We start from the raw sequence: 23,102 nt of genomic DNA on the forward strand, positions 1-23,102 counted from the left end.
TTGAATGACAGGCATGTTAAAGTCAGGATGTTAAAAGCTACAGTCTCTGGGAATAACTCACAGAGGCAGTGTACATTAATTTGACAGAGTGGCTACCATGTGATTGCCTACAGAGGACAAAATCGCCTCTGTCTGACAACTAGCGAGAAGCTTACGGCACCACTTACTCTGGCTTTCTTTTCCTGGCAAAGGCTGCGTGAGCAGGGAGTGGATTTCTTTCAGAGGTTTTTAAAAGCAATCAAAAAAAACAAAGCAGTGGTTTACTATTAAAGTGATATGATGAATTCATAATCTGCTTATAAGTAGATTCTCTGGTTCATGTGTTGAAATTTTGCATTGTTACGAAAGAGCTTTGCAGTTATTTCGAAATAAGGAATCCATCACAGTAAATACAACCTAAGGGCCTTGACTGTCTTCCCACAACCTACTACCCTGCTTGGCTTCAGCTGAGCTGCTCTTGATTGACACTTGTGCAATCAGGAAAAAAAAAAAACCTCAGATCTTTGGAGTAGTTGTATCTGTACCCATGTATATTTGTGTGTGTGTGCATCCCTGGCCTAGCAGTCCTTCCTGTGGCTCAGTATACCGAATGCTCTGGCTTCAAGTTAGCACTTAAGTACATGCTTAATTTAAGGATGTGAGCGGGTCCATTTTAATTGGTGCACTTGTGTAATTAAAGTGATGCATGTGCTGGGGTCTTTGCTGCAGTGAGGCCAGAGCACGCATTGCTTTGCAGAATCAAGCCCTCAGGTCTTGAAACTCTCTTTTAAAGAGCTTTGGTTGGTAATGATGTAAACTGACAGATTCACAAAGGCTGTTCCCAGCATCTCGTCTTTCTTGCCTGTTTCTGTCATTCTTCTCTGTGTATTGTTTCCTAGAAAACAAGAGTTTCAATACGTAAGACATAGTATCTGTTGCCAGGTGCAAGGAAACAATGAGAGGAAGTCTGATGCTCAGGTGGGAAATGATGTGTTACTACTCCCAAGAAGTAAGTTTGACTTTTTTTTTTTTTTTTTAGATGAATGTTTATGAGCTGCTCTGTTTCTTAACCACCACTGATCACATGCCATTGACTACAAAGCACTTACCTGGACTGTAAATCCTGTGGGGAAGGGACTGCTTTGATTTATCTTATGAACGCAATACCTGATATGCAGTGTGCTGGGGGGAGTGAAGGGGTGTCTCTGGGTCCAGCCTAAATGCTGCTACTAACAACAGCCATTGCACGTAGTTTACAGTGTTCAGACAGAATATGAGATAAGCCAGAAAACTCTCTAAAAACTTGTGACAGGTATTTTCTACTGACCTCAGGGTAGTTGCAAGGATAGAATAGCATATAAAGCAACACGGTTACCTCAGTTGTCATTAATCTACTTAAGTTGGTGAGGATTCGCAGATGTATCAGTATGTGACTCGGATGTGCCAAAATGATCTAGATCATTATGCTGTAAATACCGCAAATGTTGAACAGAAACAAATTAATTAGATCTATTGGTGCTACCCTGTAAAACAAACTATAAAATATATCTTAGACTTATTACCATTTGAATTTTTGTTCCTTTTCAGAAGATGTGAGCGCCTATTTTTAAATTCTCAAACAAACTGAAAATGTTGCCACTGATAGGCAAAATTTGGAGGAAACTGGTTCGCAAACACTAGTTTAGTCTAAAATTCATGTGTCAAACTGGTTTCTTCACTAGCACACGTTTCAGACCAGGCTCTTCTGATAAGCACTTGCGTCTTGCTGTTTTGTGTCTGGTTAAGGTAGCAAAAATGTAACAAGGGTTATATGATAAGGTTTTCAAAAAGTCTACAAAGTGTAACATTCTGATGATATCTATGAATCATATCATGCTTTACATCAACAACCTTGTTCTTTTGAGTGCACGAAAGGAGGAAAGATTTATCTATTACAGCTTCTATAAGGGCTGGACTTTTTTGTAGTAAGGAAATGATTTTGAGGTAACTAAAATACTTTATAAAGTGGTGTTTGATTACATTATACCAGGTTTTTCATGCATTACATTACTGAGTTTACTTTTCTCTGCTTAAAACGTCAACACCTCATCAAGCTGTAAAGAAATTCCTATGTGATCAATTATTCTTTATGATCAGTTCACGCCATGCTGTGGGCACGCACCCAGGTGTGAGTGCTTACACAGAGGTGCGTGTATCTGCGTGTCTCTGGTATACAGGCAATACATTTTAATTGCTCTCGTAGTCAGACTATGTCCAGGATTTTGATAAGAAGCAAAACTCAAAGGAACCTCTTTTCTTAGGCGTTGTGTCTCAAGGCTGGAGTCCCTGCTCCAGCCTTTCTCTTTACAGGGTCACTAATGGGGGCTGTATTCTCAGCCCAGCTGCCTGCTTTTCTGCCACTTGTCAGAGTGAATATCTTTTAGGCCTCCAAACCTGTGTCAAATTTGGTTATAATTGGCCAATAGGCTCAAAACTTATTAGAGAGGGTCTGGCAGACGTGTTTATCTGCAGATAAGCACATATAAACATTTCCTTGGGAAAGCAGGCTGAAGGAGTTGTTTTCTGTTTGAGTCTGGATGTAAAGCAAGTCCTCATCTGGTGGTGCAATGGCCAGCTGGGAGGGCGTTTGCGTGGAAGTCGTGATTACAGTTTTGAGCCCTAAATAATTGGTATTTGGAGTCAGCTGTGGTGGCTTGCAGGACTGCAAATACAGGTCCACAGAGTTTTCAGACTTTGAGGAAATGGGCACAAACCACTGAATGTAATGAAGAGACTGGGGGAGCAATGTGGGTTTGGGGAGAGCATCAGTGAGCGTAGGTTTCCCCCTTTACATGTTTCAGAAAGTTTTTCCGGCAGTGCGTGAACTGTAGTATGTAGGGATCTGCATGTACACAGGTCTTGGGAAGTTTCTTCCCTTGAAACTGATTGTGTTACACATTGAAAATTAATTCAGTGCTAAAGTCAAAATACATTGCTACAAACCTCTACGCTTTGACATCATTAAACCAAAGACTGTAGTTTCACATACCAGGATGAATAAAGGCACGTGTTTGAAATGTTCATTCTTTAAAACTACCTCTTATTTCCTAACACAAACATAACCGTTGCTGTTTTTCTGAAACAAATGCAAATATTTCAGAAAAATTTCACATGTAAGGCCTAAAATACAAAATGGGTTGTATATAAGACATATTTATAAAGCAGCCGCTTAAAAGTTTTTAAAAGGTTAAGTTATTCAAGACTTATTCCCTGAAGCTACAAATGTATTTGTTCATGCATAACTTCACTGAGGAATACTTACATGAATAAAATGACGCACTTGCAGGTTTGTAGAATCAAGACCGTAATTAGCTCTAGGTTAATTCCCCCCTGCTTCCTAATTAAAAACATACAGGTCAATTAAGGATCAAATGAGACATTACCTTTGTGATTATCTTCCTTGGCAGAAATAGTTGTTCTGATAAATATTTCAATTTCAGTATAATCTGACCTTTTGCCCAGCTTGCTTTCCTTTATCCTTACTAATTTTGGCCAAGGAAAAAGAGTTGTGTTTAAAACAGACTGTGAAAAGGTGAAATGCTGAAGCATGTATTTTGGGCATACGTTTATTTTAGGGGAAAAAAAAAAATCATGGTGGGTGAAATATAGATTTATTCACCTTGGATTCATAATGTGTATATGAAAAGGGTTTGGCTAGTTTGTTTTTATCTCTTAAGTACACAAATACAACTTTATTTGTAACCAGATAGCTAAATACAGTTTTCTTCATGTGTCTGCCAATTTCTGTCTTCCCCATTAGAAGTGATAATGAAATGACATCCACAAGTGTGCATACAGTGCAGAGAGTATAGGCATACGTACAGGCTAAATCTTTCCTAGTCAGGTTTGCTTCAGAGCCTGTTGATTGTCGGCTCTGTATGTATGTGAGAAGATTTGGACACGGCAAAAAAATTCATGCTTCTGTGCCAGATGTATTGCAAAGTCAGGACAGTGTAATGGAGATAAGGTTAATTAGCTATTTGCATTTGCTACTGAAGTTGGATGAACAGGTTTTTTTTTTTTCCTAACAGGGAATTTCTCTTCAGGCATAACTATCTGGTAGAGTTTGTTAAAATGAATATAGCAAGACTTTTGTAGCCTGCAGAAATATAATTAAGTGTGTGCAAGCATCATAAGCTTCTTTTATTCATAGGTAAGTCTTGTAGGGTCTTGTCCTACTGGAGAATCGAAGTGGAGAAACCCTTTGAGCTGAGCAGGGTCCTGTTGCTTCAAGGAGATGCTGCAGGATCGGTCCATAACGTCTCTGTATCTCGGTTTCTGTCCTGTGGGGTATAGACACAAGTACCCCTTATAAAGTGTTTTGAGACCCTGGGTGAAGAATGAGGTTGAGTCCAAGCTGCTGCTGTTGATGGACAGAATGAGACTTAGGTTACTCAGAAGACTGTTTTATGCTTTCATCTTTAAAAATATTAACGTGTATTGTCTTTTTCCTTTACTCACAAGCGTTCCTAGGCAGGCGTTCAGGGCTGCTACATTCAGCACCTTGCAGCTATTATGAACGTGAAACTTTGAATCTGTGTTGTGTTTAGGGTTTAAAATACTAGTATAATTTCTGTTTGGGAGATGGTAAGAAGTGCTTTGTCTTAAGATTGCTGGTGTGATTTCTGTGTTCAAACTACAGTCCGCTTAGCTCGGTGGTTTTCACTGTCACGTGAAGTGAGCTTCTTATGGCAGGAAAAATTCTTCCCACAGGTATTAATCTCCTTTTTCAAGTTTGCCTCGGCACAGATATAGTCACCTTACTATAGCTAAAGAGCAAAACCCTTATCCTCTAGGATTTTGGCATTAATTGGAAATGGATGGTAAACTTTGGGGGTTTATCTAGGGGTTAACTCTATTTACACAGGGCATGTGAGTTATGCTTGCCACTGGTACGTGAGCAGCAATGGCATCACATAGATGCATATTTGTATTTTATGGAAGGAACAGGTTTTTTTTTTTGTCCTGACAGCTGTTGGAGCAGCAGGCAGATCCATATTTGTGCTTTTGAAGAGGAGGAGGAGTACACTTTTAACTTGAAGCTAATTAATTTTTCTCTGATAACTGCATATCACAACAGTTTAGGCTTGTCTGTTTCCTTTGTGCTTCTTCCACAAGTAAGTCAGAATCACACAAAAAACCCTCAAACCTCCAAATAATTGCTTACAATGGGGATTATGAAGCACTGTTGGGCTGTTTAGTGTAATAGGGATGCTGCTGATTGAGGACCCACCAAAATCAATAGTTAAGTCCACTTAAAAATGAAAGAAAATAAAGATAACCTTTATAACTTTTTTACTCGGAAATCCGTTGACAGGGAGTAATAGAGCTTCTCTGTAACTGAATTATGGAATTTCTGAGGACTGTTTCATTTTGAATGAAATTTGCTCTCCTGACAAGAACTGACGTGATGTGAACGACACACTGTGTTTTGAACGTGTGGAATTTTCTTATTACTTGCTTTTTTTAAGGTTTTGTGGAAGTTATTGGTTATTTGAGAATTAGCGCTTTAATTTTAAAAAAAACCCAACAAACCAAACCCAAAGCAACACAAAAAATAGTTTCTAATCCTCTTGGTTATAAACTTTATTCTTATTTTTTGAGGCTTGAAACTTGAGTTGTTTGACTTTTTTTGCGTGTGCATAATACCATCTGATTTACTTAACTTGGAGCTTAATTTGTGCATAAATGTTTTGCTAGCTTTCTGCAAAAGAGTAGATTTCATACTTTGTGCAGAACTAAAATTTTTCTGATTCACCTTGCCAGTTCAGGCACCGTGACTTGGAATGGTGTGAAGAAATGAGATCCTGTCAAAAGGGTTTGATCTATTTTTATACTGCCCTTCTGCTCTCAAATGCTGCACATATATTTGAAATTATTAATCCCGATGTAATTTCTTTCCTTAGTAGCATTTCAGCTGTTTCTATAAACCATTCTTGGCATTTCTGTTCTCTTAATGCAAATTAATATAAACTAAAACTGTGTGACTCTACTTCTGTAAGTGGCTATATTCTTACAGGTTTAATCATTGATGCTAAATCTTTTTAGAAGTTGGTGGGGCCTTTGCATACAGGCAGGAGTTGTCTTACATGTATTGAAATGCCTTTTGAAATGTCTTTTATGCTAGTCATACCTAAATACTGGACTTGGCTCAAGGTGAAAAATAAACTGTAGATATTCTGATTGACCAGAAGCAGTGCAGTTAAGGATAAATTAATGATTTGAAGGCTGAGTTAAGCTTTTGGAAGTGCTTTGCCATAAAATTAAGGATGTAAATGGGCAGTTGCTTTGGGAATTGTTGGAGCATTTGAGGAGAGCTTCTGTGCCTAGCTCTTCTTTTTATCCTTCTTGCTGGAAGATAGGGTCCTCAGCACTCTCAGCAGGCGGTGGGAATGTGCCTGGTCCGCATCAGTGCAAAGGCACCTGCCTTGTTTTGTCTCTTCCCCAGCTGTGATGTGAGATAACCTCCCTCACTGTCCTCAAGCAAAGTGACGCAATCCTCCTGGGAAGCGTGGCTCGGCTTAGCTGGCTAGCGCCGAAATGAACAGTTGAAGAGGCTATCTTTCGCAGAAATGAATTTCTTTTCCCTGTGACTGCAGAATAAGCAATGCTCTCAAATGGCACTTGACAAATGTCAAAGGCTAGAGATGGAGAGTTTTTGATTTTTTTTTTTTTTTTTGTGTGTGTGCGCAACTAATATCCTAAAGAATAGATGGGGGTTTTTTCATTGAAAATAGTGGAAGGTGGTACCCATGACGTAGGCTAGAGAAGATCCAAACACAGTAATACCGACAGAGGTCCTGCAAAGTTACCACATTTGGTTTTGGGCTTGTGAGTAGGCTAACTGATGGTAATGGTATAACATGCACAGCTTAACATGTTACAGGTAGGTACACTGGTGCTAGGTGCTCAGATCTCAGCTGGACTGGAGTGAACCAATGTAGCTTCAGCACCCTGAAACAAGCCCTGTGAGTTGTCCGAAGGTACGGCCGAAGGAGAATGCTGTCAGCCTAACCCTGGGGAGAGAAAGCACAGGAAAGGTTGCAGGGGACGGTCAGGACTCTTACTGGTTCTGCTTCCCACATCGGCTGAGGACAGAAGGGACAGGTTACTTCAGGCAGCAGCTGTCTATATGTTCTATTAATGGTTAGAGATCATAGCGAACATTGGAAAGGATTATAATAAAATCCTTGAAGGATGCACACAGCAATTCCTGTTTTCATTCCAGGCTCTGGTGTTGACCCTTTCATTTAGTCTGCACTTTAAAGGGTACGTGTCACACCTATAATGTGGACATCATGTAATGAGCAGCGTGGATCTTTTTTTATCTGCATAGGTTATTTCACTTAAACCAGTATAGGCTGAAATAGCAAAATCACGCTTAAATTGGCATATTGGTCCTGGGGGGGGGGGGCGGAATCTGTCCTCTAAATAGCATTATACTGTCCCAGGGAGCAGTTGCAAACCCAGATAATCCTTTCTGGGTGACCACTGACTGATTGTCACTGTTTTGGTGGTTTGTTGGCTTGATTTCAAAGCATGCATGTTCATCTCTGGTGCTTGTTAACTTCTTTGAGCAGTATGAGTGTTCAGCACCTTTAAAAATTAAATAATTACCTTTCTTATTTTGCTTGTGTACTGCAAGTTTTAATTCGGATTTGTAAGGCCTTTGAACTATCCCGGGTGATGATCTGTCTTTCCAGAGAAAACACATGCTAAATTACAGGTGATTTTTCACTTTCTAACAGATGTTGATCCAGTTACCTGTTCTTTCGAGATGCTAGAATGGACTAAGCAGTGGCTTTTCTTTTTGCGAGGACTGGAAATTATCACCGAATAGTTGCTAGTGACTTTAAACTACATCTTAAACTGCCTGCAGTCTGTAAGCAATATCATCAAATAAGGAGAGGTGGTGGGGAATGAATAATAAATGAATGTCAGGAGTTGAGAAACTTTCTGCACAGAACCATTTTTCTTAATCTCGTTGTCCCTTCCGTATTTTCCCTAAGGTGTATAAGGTGAAGTGTCGGACCAGGGGCTGTATCTGAGAGAGGATAATAGGGTGATTTTTATCCCACCATGAGGCACTGCCAAGCGTATCACATGGACAGATCTCTGTGCTAATCTTTGCTGAATGAGGAAGGAAACCTTATGATGGTGGCGGTGGTGGCAGAACTGTGTGGTTTGGGGAAGGGGGGGGAAACAGCTCTGGGCCACAGCACAAGGGATGCATGTGTGAAGTCATTAATCTCGGGGATTTGCTGCATTTTTTTTTTTTTTTTCCTACAGCCCACACACAGCTTTTGGCTATGGGTACGGCATTTTCCAGCAGATGGCCTATTGCACAGGAAGGCGAGGATGATGTCGGAGACTTTCTGAGTGCGCTGATGTAGTCAACCCTTTCGCACATATTCTTAAATTCCGTGAGCCAGTTTCAAAGGAACTGTGTACGTGACTGTAAATTTAGGATGTCTTTGCCCTTCCTTTTAATTTCTTTATTGTCCTCAGACATGGATAAAAGTATGGCTCTGACAGAATATGTGGCTGGACAAGGAGGATAATTAGTGCAGGTTTGGCCACCTCCCCCCTTCCCTTCTTTTTCAAAAGCAGGAAAACAGGTTAGCTTTAGAAGCAGAAGAGCTGCTAAATGCTTGTTCAACTGCAAAACAAGGATCAGTTTATGCTCTTGAGAACCCTTTACCTTTTGTTAATCTGTGCAGGCCAAAATTTAGATTTGTAGTGAGATAAACAGCTGCTTTTGCAGTTAAAACTGGTACTAACATCCTTTAAAAGACTGCTCCTTCTCTAGTTATCTGAATTCTGGAATGTCAGAAAAATACACCACAGCTGACAGGATAAAATCAAAGGTTTTTTTATTGCTATAAACGTGTATAATTTGGGGGATGCAAGCATAGTTTTCTTTTGTGAAGAGTAGTTGTGTGCTACAATATCAGCTGTTGCGTGTGCTTTTAAAATGGAGGTGTCCACATTTAAATACAATAATTTCTTTGTGAAGTCTCTTCCATAAAACTCTTAAAGGGAAAATATATCTTCAACTGAGATGGCTTTTTTGAAATGTTTTTATATCTGGGTTAAATATTTTACTGTTTTGTTACTTTAGCACTTCAAGAGTGAAATTATATTATTTAAATGGAAAGAAATAAAAAACCCAAATATAAGTCTTGCAAAATACCTTTTAAAATTATTTCATTTAATTAGAATATCTTCTAAAAGGTGTTGCAAATGATAACTCTCTAATTCACTAGTGAAAAATAAAATAAATGGGCTGCCTATTTAATGAATGAAATAATGAATTGATGAAGGCTCTTCTGTTACTTCTGTAACAAATGGAAATGTTATTTCCATTTAAGTGACTTTACCTCCCCTTCTTCCTGTACTACTTCAGTTCTCCTCCAGCTACTAGCCTCTTTTGTCCCCCTGCCCAATTCCCTCTCTCTCTGGACAGTATTCCTCCCTGAACAAAAGCAGCCAACTGCTGTGATTGTTGTCAAATAAGCCAGTGTCAAAATTTGCAGCTGCTTTTATTGTTTAAAAGATGTTCCTTTGTGCAGTATGAAAAGTTTTGTTGAGTGTTAGCTTAGCAGCAGTAATCATGGGATTTAATGATAATACTCTCCAATCAGATGATAAATGCTTGTTTACAGCAGCTCTTCTACACGTTCATTAATCAGGAAAGGTTCTTGACACAGTGATAAATATAACTTTAATTCTTGCTTAAATGTACCATATACAAATAATACAATCCTGTTCATCAGTGAACGCATGATAGATATACTGTAAGGTGCATAAAAGATACTAGGAGTGTAGTCAAACAACAGAATATTCTTCTTCCACACACTCTTATTGAAATGATCTTGTACACTCTTTTTTTTTTTTTTTTTGTAGTTGTGTGGCTTGCTTAGTTCTGTGCACTTGAGTCTGTGCATGCATTGATGCTTACTGACATGGATTTCAGAAGTTCGAAGAAACCTTTTGGCATTAGTGCTGCACCTATCCATCCTTCAAGGGTGATGGGTCCACTCTGCTTTATTCTCCAGAGTTCTGGATGTATCAGCTTCTAGATCAAGGAGCTGACCAGAGTATGTGGCAGCTCACGCGCAAGGGGTCTTTGCCCAAGACTACTGCCCACAATGGTCTCGTTGGCAGTATAGTGTGAGGATGTGACCAGATTGCATATGTAACCTCTGTGGTGAAACTTCCATTGGTATCAGTTGTCCTTGCTGGTCCTGACTTAATACGTTATCATTGTGGGGAATGCCTCCAAATTCCTGCTTGACAGTTTCATGCAGTGCATGCTCAAAACCACTCTTTGCTTAGTAGGAGTCAGCTGGAATCTATTTTCTCTCTTTTGACGTGGTAGGACTAACAATGGCATTCACTTGTGCCCGTTGTTTCAGGCCAAAAATATTATATGCAAAATAACACGTTCTGCTTCTTTACGAGAAGTGTAGAGTAGCCTCATTTATTTGTAGCAGTCTTCAGGTAGTTTGAAATGGACACAATCCCCTGTGGCACAGAGAACAGTCATGTGGGCTTTATCTCAGTCATTTCCCTTTTCTAATCAAGATTCTGAGGCACCTGCGCTTCCTTTTGATCTGCTTTTGAAAGTAATGCTTGGGCTGGATCCTCAGTTGCATCTCTGAGCACTTTTTACTGAGTTATTTCCAATAAATGCAGATTCTGTGACTACTACATTTTGCTGATGGGCTGGCATTTGCAAAGCCTGTGAACTGTGCCCATGTAAACTTTCTTTGTTCTTTGAGCCATAGCATGCCATTAGTAATGTTACTATAATATATATAAACCGTCCTGGAGATGGTTTCCATGGGTGTTATTCTCTGCCTTATCTTTAAAGTTGCAGTGTTTGTTTTTCATAGGGGTCTATCCATCTGATACTATAATTGTCCAGGAAACAGGGCCTCACACTAGTGAGAATACAAATCATGTTGAGCTCCTTGCTTTGAGAGTTTCTCAATAAATTTCTGTCTGCCTTGAGTATTGAGATTTTTTTCAAACTCTTTCTTCATGTCTGAAGAGATTTAAAATTTCTTTTAAACATCTGGTCATAACACTTCTTTGAGGAAGGTTTGCTCTCAAAGTAGTACTTTTTGAAACCATTGTGTGTTTTCTGTAGGTGGTCGTCAACATCTTCTGGGGCCAGCTGACTGACTGACTGACTAACAGGGTTAATATGTTTATTATTTACTGAATATGTCCATTTTTCTCTTAGGTTTTTCAAATAAAGCTTGGTATTGCTTGGTCTTTTTGAAGCCTAGATAACTGCAGATCTGCATAAGTCAGCTTAACTTTTTTGGGCGTGTTACTTGATTTTTGTGGCCAGAGTCGTCAGTGCTCAGGAGATTCCCAAAGCGATCCCAGTTCAAATAACTAGCTGACGTTTGTTGCAATCTCTGTTTTTCCTCTCTCTTGATGGTTTTATGATCCTCCCCAGGAAGTTGAGGGATCCCGTCCGAACTGAGAATTCATAGTCACAGGGTGTCAGTGCCAAATTAGTAAATACATCATTTGAATGTAGTAGACAAGCAACTACCACGTGCAGTGCAGCTGGTCTTACAGATAAGTCTAGGGAATCATGCCGCATGTGGAATTCAAGTGTAGCATCTCTGTCCTTCCACACTTGTACTAACTCCAACATGATGTTTACAGTGTCACTTGACATGGGAAATCCAAAATGGGATTAGATTTCCATAACCACCATAAGGTAACTGATGTACATTTCCAGTGAGTCCTTTGTTCGTGAAAATAAAGCAAGGGGCTACACTAAAATGTACTTGGTGGCTATTGTCAGGAGACCGCTAATATGCGAAGTGTCTCTTTGAAATAGTATATATGCCTAAGATTTCACCAAAAAAAACTTCAATCAAAATTGCCATAATTGTATACATAAAAATAACGGTACTTCACAGTGAATTTTAGTTCTGTGACCATCTTGAGAAAGATTCAACTAAATTACTTGGATAAATCTGTTTGGCAAAAATTCTGCCCCTTCCGGTGTTACAATGGACTGCTCCCTAAAGCCTTTTTAGCAGGCTGATAAGCACAGTGCAGAAGACATGGCTGTGGAACTCATGATGCAATCCTGCATTCAGGATGGAAGAACTTAGGTTTTCTCTCTACGCTGAATTTCATAGTAGTTATGTCTTTGGGGTATTCACTTCTGTTAGGTTTAGTTTACGTGGGCTGTATGGTTCAACACTTACTGGAGGGAAGAACCAAAGAGGTGGTAAATGACAAAGCTGAGGATTGTAAGCCTTATATTTTTAGGAAAGCAGGCTATAATAGGGAGTGTGTGTACACAGTTTGCTTAAAGAATATCTAGAGAGAGCTTTACCAAACAACTTTTTACCTTACCTATCAGATGTGTTTGTGTAAACATGGGAATGTCTCTTTGTCTCATCAGAATTTCATTTTGACTTTTGGAGTTCTTACAGCTAAGTTTGTGGTTTGCTGCCATCTTACTGGTACTCAGAGATGGTGAACCTGAAGGTCACGAGCACTGGGAGAGACTGACAAACAGACTGTTCACATTGAAAATTTAACAGAACTCGCAGTTTAGTTGATCTTCGGCTAAACTTTTTTTATCCAGATTTAAGGTCTAGTCCTTAAATCTGACACTACAGTGATCAGTTAGAAGGTTGCCCTTGTGTTCAGCAGGAGGAGGAAGGGGTACTTTGATGTGTTGGAGCTGCAGACGTTATGCTCATGAGTTACACGGAAAGAATGGCAATAGATGATACGAAAGGTCTGAAATGAAAGCAACAGCTGATTTTGTTCAGTTCAAAATGACCCTGCCAAAAGAGGCAAATGACATCACAAACTGGAAGGTAATTTTTTCTTAACAGACTTATAAAATATGTTTTTATCCAAAAAATACACTGAGAAACTCAAATGATGATGAATAAACCACTTTAAACTCATGGGAAGCAAGCATCTTTTGCTATTCAGAAATCTTCAAAACTGCTGATGGGAAGGAGGTCTAACTTCATCTTAATGGATATAATCAAATTCCTCACTCTGTTACTGTCAGGTATGTGCATATGGTGTATTTTCCAGTGTCCTATTTCACTTGACCAAAAAGTCTGAAAATACAGAAATTACACAAGCTCACTTGGTTATTTTTACACACTGTGAGAGGGTGCAGTGTCATTTGCCTTGTTTATTTTCCCTGAATCAGCTTTTCCCAGTTACAGTTCTTCTATCATCAGCTGTGGAAATGAATCACAATAGAAGCAGCAATGTAAGAAGTTTGTTGTTTTGGTTTTGTGGGGGTTTTTTGTTTTGGTTTGGTTTGGTTTTGTTAGGATGCGCAAATTACTGTAGCTATGGGTAAAGTAAGTACTCTGTAGTTTCCCATTTTAAAACACACCAAAACTTAGACTCTGAATAATGCTAGAGACCCTTCCTGTTTGTGGCCCAGAAATTCTTGGAGTGCGTCCTCTTGCCTTCTAACACTTTTCCACAGGTGGAAAGGAGCCTTCATTTTATTATTCCACAGATGCCCACTTTTGTTTTCAGAAAATTAGGTCCCTCTTCTGCTTTTTTCCTGCTATGTCCTAAATCCACTTCTGAGATAGAGACACCAGAACTCACCCACTCCAAAGAAGCATCACCTAGTACTGAGGTATGGGAAGCTCTCCCTCCTCTGTCTTTTTCTGCCCTCACTAAGAATATGAGGAGCAACCATGGGGGACAAGCCTGTGTTTTTAAAGAACATCAGTTGCCTTCAGACCCCTTCTCTGTTCCCTGTAGTGTTTACTGGTTTTGCATGCTCAAATTATTTTTGTGATGTGTTTTTGATTGCTTGAAGACATTGCTTTGACACTTTAATGTCATCTTTTATTCAATCTGGTATGTAGTCAGCTATTAGTCTTCCCTTATAAATCCACTTCTTCAGCCCTTAAGCATCTTTTTGTTCTTACTCTCTGAATTTTCCAAGTTTTTTGTGCTTCTGTAGTATCGGGTGCTAGGCTGGTGCTGCTCAGTGGTTGTCAGACTTTCTGACTCTGTTCCAGGATTTAACGGTGTAGGCTATGTACAGATAGAGCTCACCTAGGAGGACATTTACTTCCTCTCCACAGAATTCAGTTTGGCTGTACTGAAATCTACTGACTTTTCTTTCCTTAGCTGCAAAACCCTAACAGTTTGTGGATTATAGTTAGTAAAAGCACAATTTCTGCTCATCAGTTTTAAAATAATTTTCATTTTCACTGGTTATATTGCAATTTTGTAGTTTGTTAGCTGTGAAAATAACATTTACTTTGGACCTTAATCCTATTAATTTTCATGCATGACTTTAAGTACAATATTGACTGAATTCCTCTCTTTTCTCCCTTAGGAGATGGGTCAGGATGAGTGCTTAAAAACAGTCTGAAGAGCAAGGAAATGAGTTAGATAGGTAAACCAGAGCAATTACACTAGCAATTTTTTCATTTTGATAAATTGCTTTTCTACTGCGTTCATCAAACATTTACCTTGAACACAGTAACCTATTCAACCCCTTTTTTTTATTGCGGTGTGTTTATAGACCCACCCTCTCTGTATTTCCATGTTGCAGTTGCGACTGGTTGCTTTAAGTGAATGCCGCTGCATGCATGCAAGAGTTCATCTGCTGTCTCGTGTCCCTGCAATTTTTCCATGGGCAAGGTGTTTTTGCAAGGAGCAGATTCTGGTGGTCCCTTTCTGGGTGTAGTTTAACGCCTGCTAAATACATGACTTTGAGCTTGGCACAGATGTCATGATTTTACTCCATTTCACAGAGCAGAAGTTGCATTTAATTTAGCATCAGGTGCTGTATTCATGTCACTGTTTCTGGAAAGAAAGCAGTATTTTGCCAAAAGAACCTGCTGTGGCTCAGGATGGGTGCGGACAGGGATGCTCGCTCAGTCCAAGTGGTGGTATGAGTGCACAGACTGCCTGTGGGTACTGTACGTTTTGTGCGTTTATGAATTCCCTGGGAGGGTCTATGGACAAGAGATAAAAGATACAACCTTTAGTTATGGCTGTATGGCAAGCACATCCCATATATGCAAAGCACTTTTGTTGTCGCATAATTTCAGATATGTTGTCTCACAGGTTTACCTTCTCCTTGATAACACCCTTTTTATGCAGTTCTCTGCCTCTGATTTTCTAAAGTTTCAAAAAATGATGGATCATCTAATGGACTAGCTGTTATAAGAGGTTTATTGTGGATGTGAAAGTGTGTCTCGCAACTTGAGCATATCCAGAGCAAATCGTATTCAAATGCTGGCTTTGCTCTCTTTCAGTGGACTCCAGCTGTTCTACTGGATGCTGTTTTTTAACATTGTGCTGGACTACAGGGTACAAGTGTTGAGACTACAGATGCTTTTATCTAGTATAAATTTTCAAAGAGCTTCACTGGCGGTTTACATTGCTCGACCTATTCTCTTTTATGCTTTCTATATAATATACATGGAAACCACTAGCTAGAGAATCATACTTAGCAGCTGGTTACACACTATATTTCTTTCAAGATCTTGTGTGAAACTTCAAAGTTTACATCAACTTATAGGAAAAATAACGCTCGAGTATCAAAGGGAGAAATGAGCAGAGTACTCGATAAATGTTGGTGCTGGTTTGAGTGCTTCCACGTTGCCCTGAACACAGCTCACTTATTTCTTTAGAACATGCACTGATATTTATATTACCTTTCTTTATGATCCTTTCTAAAGGATTTTTGCCTATTTAAAAAAAAATATCAGCAGTGGAAAAGCTTAAAATTAGGTTTTAAATGTGGATGAAGTGGAAGTGTATCTTGATTTTTTTGCTATTTTTCAGAGTTCATTTATGAACTGCCTTTAATCTACTGAAGGAAACTAAGATGTTTATATTATGTCATTGGGCTCTCGTTAGTTGCTTGCTTGTTTTTTAATAGGACCATAATTTCATTTGGCAAGCCAAAACCTTGTCTTACCACCCCTTTACCTCTGTTTCTGTTTGCAAAGCCCAAGAAAGTCTTTGTCTGAACGTTATGTTTCAAAGCAGACCAAGAAACGCTTAGACAAAATAATTCAACTCCCACTCACTAGGTTGGTAGGAAAGGCTTAGCACTGTGTGTGTAACATTTCTGGGGAGTCCTTGGCTCGCTCAGCGTTGCAAACCCTCCAACACCAGAGCAGCCAGGTGAAAGCAGCCACAAGCTTGGGGCACGCGTGAGTCACAGCTCCACTCCAGGGTGGCTTGAGAACACTGATGAAGAATATTTGGATAAAATCAAAATGAAGTTGTCTTGTTTAAGGGCTACAGAAGAGAGAAACTTTAAAAATCATTATGATGATTTATGAGCTGTTAGGTAATGTGGTTCACCCATGAATTTGGGAATTAGTACTCTGATGTTTAAAGAAGTGAGTTTGTAATTCACTTGAAGCCAGGTTAGTTAGTATAATAGTTAAGCTAGGAGCTTATACTCCCACACCTTAACAGCCAGTGAAGTCCTTATTATCTATCTTACTAGGTTTTCTAATGGCCCATTCTGACAGGGAAAACTGTGTCTGGGTCTGTCCATTTGATTTTCTTCTTTCTATGTCATTGCATTGGTAACTGGCGTTCATCTCGCTTAACTGTAATTGTCTAGCATTTCTCTGTAGTCAGTGGTGGGAAATGAGGCCTCCTGAAGACAGTTCAGTTTGTCCTATCCTAACATTAAGGTGTTTTAAGACAGTGATGAATATTTGTAAATCCAGGGTCCTTTTCCTTGAGATATCAAAATAATGCTAGGGCTTGTAGCTGAATACATGTGAGAGAAATTACACCCTTTTTAATGAAATACTTGTTTGATCTCTGTAAGAGTGTCACCCCTTTTTATTAAATTTTTTATTATTGTTTAGGAATGGTTAGGAATAGTAGAGGTTAAACTATGCCTTCTACTAGGGTTTAGGGCCCCCAACATCAAAATAAGCTTGTCCTGGTTTCAGCTGGGATAGAGTTAATTTTCTTTCTAGTAGCTGATACAGTGTTATGTTTTGGACTTAGAATGAGAAGAATGTTGATAACACACTGATGTTTCCAGTTGTCGCTAAGCGGTGTTTAGACTAAGTCAAGGATTTTTCAGCTTCTCATGCCCAGCCAGCGAGAAAGCTGGAGGGACACTAGAAGTTGGGAGGGGACACAGCCAGGGCAAAACTGGCCAAAGGGGTATTCCATACCATGTGACGTCATGCCCAGTATATAAACTGGGGGGAATTGGCCAGGGGGCATCGCTACTCAGGAGCTAACTGGGCACCAGTCGGTGGGTGGTGAGCAATTGCTTTGTGCATCGCTTGTTTTGTGTATTCCAACCCTTTTATTATTATTGTCATTTTATTATTGTTGTTATTATCATTATTAGTTTCTTCCTTTCTGTTCTACTAAACTGTTCTTATCTCAACCCATGAGTTTTACCTTTTTTTTTCCCCCCCGATTTTCTCCCCCATCCCACTGTGGGGGCAGGGAGTGAGTGAGTGGCTGCGTGGTGCTTAGTTACCGCCTAGGGTTAAGCCACGACAAAGCTTTTGAGATGAATTCCTTCCTCTCTTGTGGAATCCTAATTAGAAGCTGACAGCTCCACCAGAAGCTACCTAGAGGAGCTCCCCATGCTCTGGGCTTCTTGTTCAGTCTTTCCTGGCAGCAGACCAGCGAGACTTCCTGGGTCACTTTGCAGTTCTCTGCCTTTTCATCTATTACACAATTCCTTTTGTAGAAGTAGCAAGTTTCTTCTTCTAAAGGCTGAATCTCTGCTTTCTCTTTCTCCTGTATGGAGGGTGTTTTCTGATGCTGAGCTGTGGAGCTGTGAGGACCTTTGTTTTCATTTCCAACCTGAACATCATCACAACTGGTTCATACACAATGCTTGACATTGCCCTTAGCATATATGCTGCTTTTTCCTCTCTGCTCTTTGTGCCTTCTTGCTCTTCCCTTGATATGCTGGTAGACAGCCATCACATGCCCTCTCAGCCTTTGTTTTGCTAAGGTATGTTAGCCAGGGCAGGCAAAGCTAGTGTCATTCTTCACATGTGTTTTTACTTATTTGCTTCCCGGCAGATGTAGCTGCAGCAAGGCACCAAGGGGGAAGGTTTGTAGTGACATTTTGTTGTGTGCAAACCCCGGTGGGCAGCTCAGCCCCACGCAGCCACTCGCTCACTGCCCCGCAGCAGAGTGGGGGAGAGAACAGAAGGGCAAAAGTGAGAAAACATGGGTTGAGGTAAAGATGGTTTAACAGGTAAAGCAAAAGCTGCACAGGCAAGCAAGGAATTCATTCACTACTTCCCATCAGCAGGCAGGTGTTCAGCCACCTCCATGGAAGCAGGGCTCCATCCTACCTAACAGATACTTGGGAAGACCAGCACCATAACTGCGAACGTCTGCCCTTCCTTCTTCTTCCCTCAGCTTTTATTGCTGAGCATAAGGTCATATGGTCTGGAATATCCCTTTGGTCAGTTGGGGTCAGCTGTCCCGGCTGTGTCCCCTCCCAACTTCTTGTGCACCCCCAGCCTCCTCACTGGCAGGGCGTTGTGAGAAGCAGAAAAGACCTTGAAGCTGTGTAAGCACTGCTCAGCAATAGCTAAAACACCTCTGTGTTATCAACAATGTGTTCATCACAAATCCAAAACACAGAACCATACTAGCTGCTGTGAAGAAATTAACTCTATCCTAGCCAAAACCAGTACATGTTTCATCATCAGTAGAGTAGGGAATGCAAGTTGGACAGCTGGTGGGCTAGTGTGGACAAGGGCAAGGAAATGCAAAATGAAGATTTGATCTATTTTCAATGGCCGGTGTCCTCAGTCCAGAGCCAAATCAGAAGATTTCTGGTGTTACGTGCTTTCTTTTTTGCCTTCCCCCCCCCCCTCAAGGTTAATTGGTCTGTCTCGATGTGTGTCCACATTGTTGAAATTCCAGTGGTAGCAGCACGGGACTAGTGTTTCGTGGTGCGGCAGTGACCCCTGTCCATGGGGCTATATTGAGGCTTCCCAGCAGAGCATGTCCTGGTTTTACAGTACCTGCTTGTTTTCCCCCTGGTCAGCCTGATTCAGTATTCTCTGTCTCCTGTCATAATCAAGAGCATGTCTTGGGGTCAGGAACACCTTTCCTTTTGCTGAGAGAAGGGGAGCTCCTAGGCTAGAAGTTACTGAGAACAAACCTATGGTGGCAACTCTAAATAACGTAAAAACTTTTTCCTGTTAATTTAAGTTGCTTGCAGCTAGACAATCCATTTGTTTTCTCAGAAGTTCCAGGCTTCTAGATACCTGACTCGTCACACCATACATTTGCTTCCCATTGCAATTCTCAACTTTAGGGTCTAGCTTGTGAAGTGCACGGGCCCAGGTTCTCCACTGTGCCCAACCTCTGAGCATAACTAAAGTGACTGTAGGGAAAAGATAGACTAATTAGAACGAAACTAAATGATATCATGGTGTCAAATTGTATTTGATAAACTCTGAATCCTTCCTGGTTATCTTACCAAAAAAAGTATTAAGATGTTATGGACTACTGTGATAACATTGGACATTTTGGGCAATGATGGTGGGGGATTCTCCCATGCTCTGCTTTGCCAACCTTTCCTTCCTGTGCTGCTGAAGCAGAGGGGATGCCCAGGTAGGCTTATTCCACTTGAAGAGTAGATGGGAGAGATGCGTGAGCAGAGGGAGGCATGGATTAGTGAACAAAGGTTGATGGGATTAGTATTGTGTGTTTAGTAGTAGCTCGCAACTACTCAATGGTACTCTCAACTAGTAATTCTGGTATTGTGCACATTTAGTCAGGAAGACTGAGACGCCTGTCACAGAGAAGTGGGAGGTTGAAGAGGGACACAAAAGATGGCTTTAGTGGGAGGCTGAGATGTATTTTTTATGTTCCCACAATTTAAATGTTTGCTTTTTTGCCCCTTATAGCTCCTTAGATTATTTTTCACCACCTTTTATCACTTTTTCCTTTCTAGTGCATAATTTTGAAGATTAAATATTAAGATTCTGATATTTCCATTGTGAAGCATCTTCCACCCCACTTTCCTGTAGTGAAGTGTAGCACAAATGAATGCCAGTAACAGTGTCTGAATCCAGCCTTGATTCACCGTACCTGCTGTTACCCAAGTAAATGCATTATTCATAACTTACATGATACTTTCCTGAAAGCGGTATACTTGAAAGCAGTGTATGTAATATAATGTGTCATTATTCCAGAGGTCTGAAAATGTCCTTTTATAATTCTCCTTAGTAGTACAGTTTATGTGATGTGGAAACTATTTTCTAACACATGTGCCTAAGCAGTGAGCCCTTTGTTAGATCCAATTAGAATTTCTCCCTTGATAGAGTGTGAGGCTCTAAAGCGGTGTTATGCTTGGCCGCGGACAAAATTAATCCAGTCAGTTGGGACTCTGAACATCAACTTTCTGCAATCTCAAGGTATAGAACCACTGATATGTATGTTTATATTCAGCAAATCTAGCATTCGGTGCAAGCAGCAATAGCCAAGCCACTTGTCTAGCGTAGCGTGCGACGTGTCAGCGCATTTCAAAATTATTACGTGCATATGAGCTACTGTACAATAACACTTTCCCCCACAATGTGGTGTAGCTCCTCTCCTGGTGGTGAAGAGGGTTTCTCATTTGTCTTTTTTTGATTTTTGTTTTTCGAGAGTATGATGAACATGCTATATATGCTATGTTCATGAATATACTTAACAGGGTTTAAGAAAACCTTATGTATTTTCTGTTTCTTTTCCACTGTAAATTGTTAATTAAAAGAAGAACCCCAAACATTTTGTTGATTGCTAGGTATTTTGTTTGGTTTAGTAAGTGTTTATTATGGGGCTTATGTTATAAAGGATTGTTTGAGAAACTTGGCTTTAGGTTGTGTGTTAAGCACACTGATATCAGATGAAGTAAAATACTTTCAAGTATCACTGATTGTTTTTTCTCCCTGTGTAGTGCCTATGCTAGAATCTGGGAATGGAGAATTAGTTGCTTTTGATGATTTGCCATAGCGAGAGTGATGAACGTGACTTAAACCTACTCCAAATTTATTGGTTTTCCTGGGAGTTTGTACAAAGGCCAGAATTGTTTCGACAGGTCTTGGTCCACAGAAATCTCTGTGACCGTCAAAACGACTCATCGGCTTCCGCAAACATGGAAGTGCTTTTAAACTGAACCTTTGCTTTGCTGGCTAACTGTGCTCTTCAAGCATTGCAAATCCACATCCCTCCTTGGCTGGAAAAGGTGTGTCACCCTTGGCGTTCTCCTAGGCCTGACTCTCCTTGGTGTTCAGTGGCTTTTGCTGACTGGAGAGCCCCCGTTACCCTCTTGATACTTCAGACAGCTGTTGTGGATGAGGCCAGGTCCCGTCCTGTACTTGTCCTCCAGGTCTGCTTGTGCTGTTGTGGCATAAAAGAGCCTCAAGCGAGGTAGAAATGACCCTCTGAGGAGCAGTTCAGTGGAAAACTCTGGAGAGAGGTGATGCAGCTTGGGAGATACGCTGAATAAAACGTTAGGAGTATGTGCTATGTCCCGGTGACTTTCAGCTGCAGAAGAAGGGTTTCCAAACTGGAGGGGTCAACAGCTACCTGAAGCTCTCACCAGGCATCATCTATGCATCAGATCAGCTTGGCTGGGATGCAGGGCTCCTGGCACCAGGGTAGGTTGCTCTCCGTTTCCAGTTCAGACCAGTATGGAGTTTGGTTACCACCAGCCAGTCCCCATATTAAAGCCAAGGTTTTTCAAAGATGCCCTTAGAAACAGCAAAAAGCAGACTCTCCTTTTTTTTTTCCCCACCATAAAATATGCTTTTGTAGTTACAGGGAGGAGTCAGAAACCTTGTTTCAATTTTTACATTGTTCTCTTCTGAATATGCACAAGTAGTAGAAACATTTCTTTTTCTGGGACTGTAGTACTGTTCTTACCCCACCTACCATGCTCCAAACTCCTTTGCTGTTTCCTTAAGGAGAGTGACTCCATGGTGGTTAACTCTTCCTCCTGGGCTGACAATGATGGGTCCTATGTCTTTGGGTTGAAAAGTGCTCAGTCTCATACTGCTTTTGTTCCAAAATCAGAGTGTGTGTGTGTGTGTGTGAATAACCCATCATCAAGTTGTTCCTATTTGCTTCTAGTAGCTCCCAGAAGGAGCCAGATAGTGTACACCACATATAGGGAGTATGACCCCTACTTTGAAGATAAGACTAAAAAAGTCCTAAGTACAGCATACTAATTGTGATATAAAATTTAGTGAAATGTGTATGGATAGGCATATATTTAAATTATCTGGATACCTACGATGGAACTGGATTCTTGACACGTTTCTTCATGTATGAACAGTTGCAGTTATATCTCAGATTTCCATTTTTTTAAAGTTAAGGGTGGTATTAGCTTAAAAAAAATTGGACATAGTACATTTTAGTTAGCTATATGTAAGGTACAATTTGTTGTAATTATTAACTTTGCTTTAAGTGAGAATCTGAGGGCTAGCAAATCTTCAGTTAGCTGTGCAGTTATAGAGTGAAGCAACTAAATTGTATTCTGGATGCATTTTGCATTGATCCAGTGGAATTAAAGCTGAAGGACAAGTTTTAGATTGCCCTGAAAAAAGTAATCAGCAGATGACTAAAAGATTTACTCAGTTATTAATAAATGCTCCTGAATGCAACTTGTATATGCATGTTGGAAGTGTGTAACTGATCAAGCAGATGCTAATTTATGTATCATCAGTTCTGCCATTTTGTGCATAAATTTTGATACCACCTTGCTGAAGAAGAATTCATTTTCACAGTGTCACTGAAAATATGCCCCTTCGAATTTCATAAAGACGCCTTTATGGTAACTTTTTTCTTCAAGAGAATATAAGATTATTTATTTTACTGTCAGCTAAACTACACATTTTTGTATACCTTAAAGTATACAAAATCTTGCACTCCATTATTCGAGTGTATATAAGTTAAACAAAACACTTTATGCAAGACTCAAGTATTAATTTTTATGAAGCTAAATTCTAGTATTATGCCAAAGTGAGTGGAAAAGTTGCCAAGGCTCTATCTGTTCCTAACTAGAAATGTTTATGGTT

General features: G+C 40.1%; 1 protein-coding gene across 3 annotated transcripts in view; it reads left to right on the forward strand.

Annotated features, from left to right (window-relative positions):
* Positions 1-23,102, forward strand: part of BMPR1B (bone morphogenetic protein receptor type 1B) — a 259,567-nt gene that overhangs the window by 1,474 nt on the left and 234,991 nt on the right. The gene's annotated exons all lie outside the window — the stretch shown is intronic.

This window comes from Aquila chrysaetos, chromosome 1, assembly GCF_900496995.4.
Source record: "Aquila chrysaetos chrysaetos chromosome 1, bAquChr1.4, whole genome shotgun sequence".
Classification (NCBI taxonomy): domain Eukaryota; kingdom Metazoa; phylum Chordata; class Aves; order Accipitriformes; family Accipitridae; genus Aquila; species Aquila chrysaetos.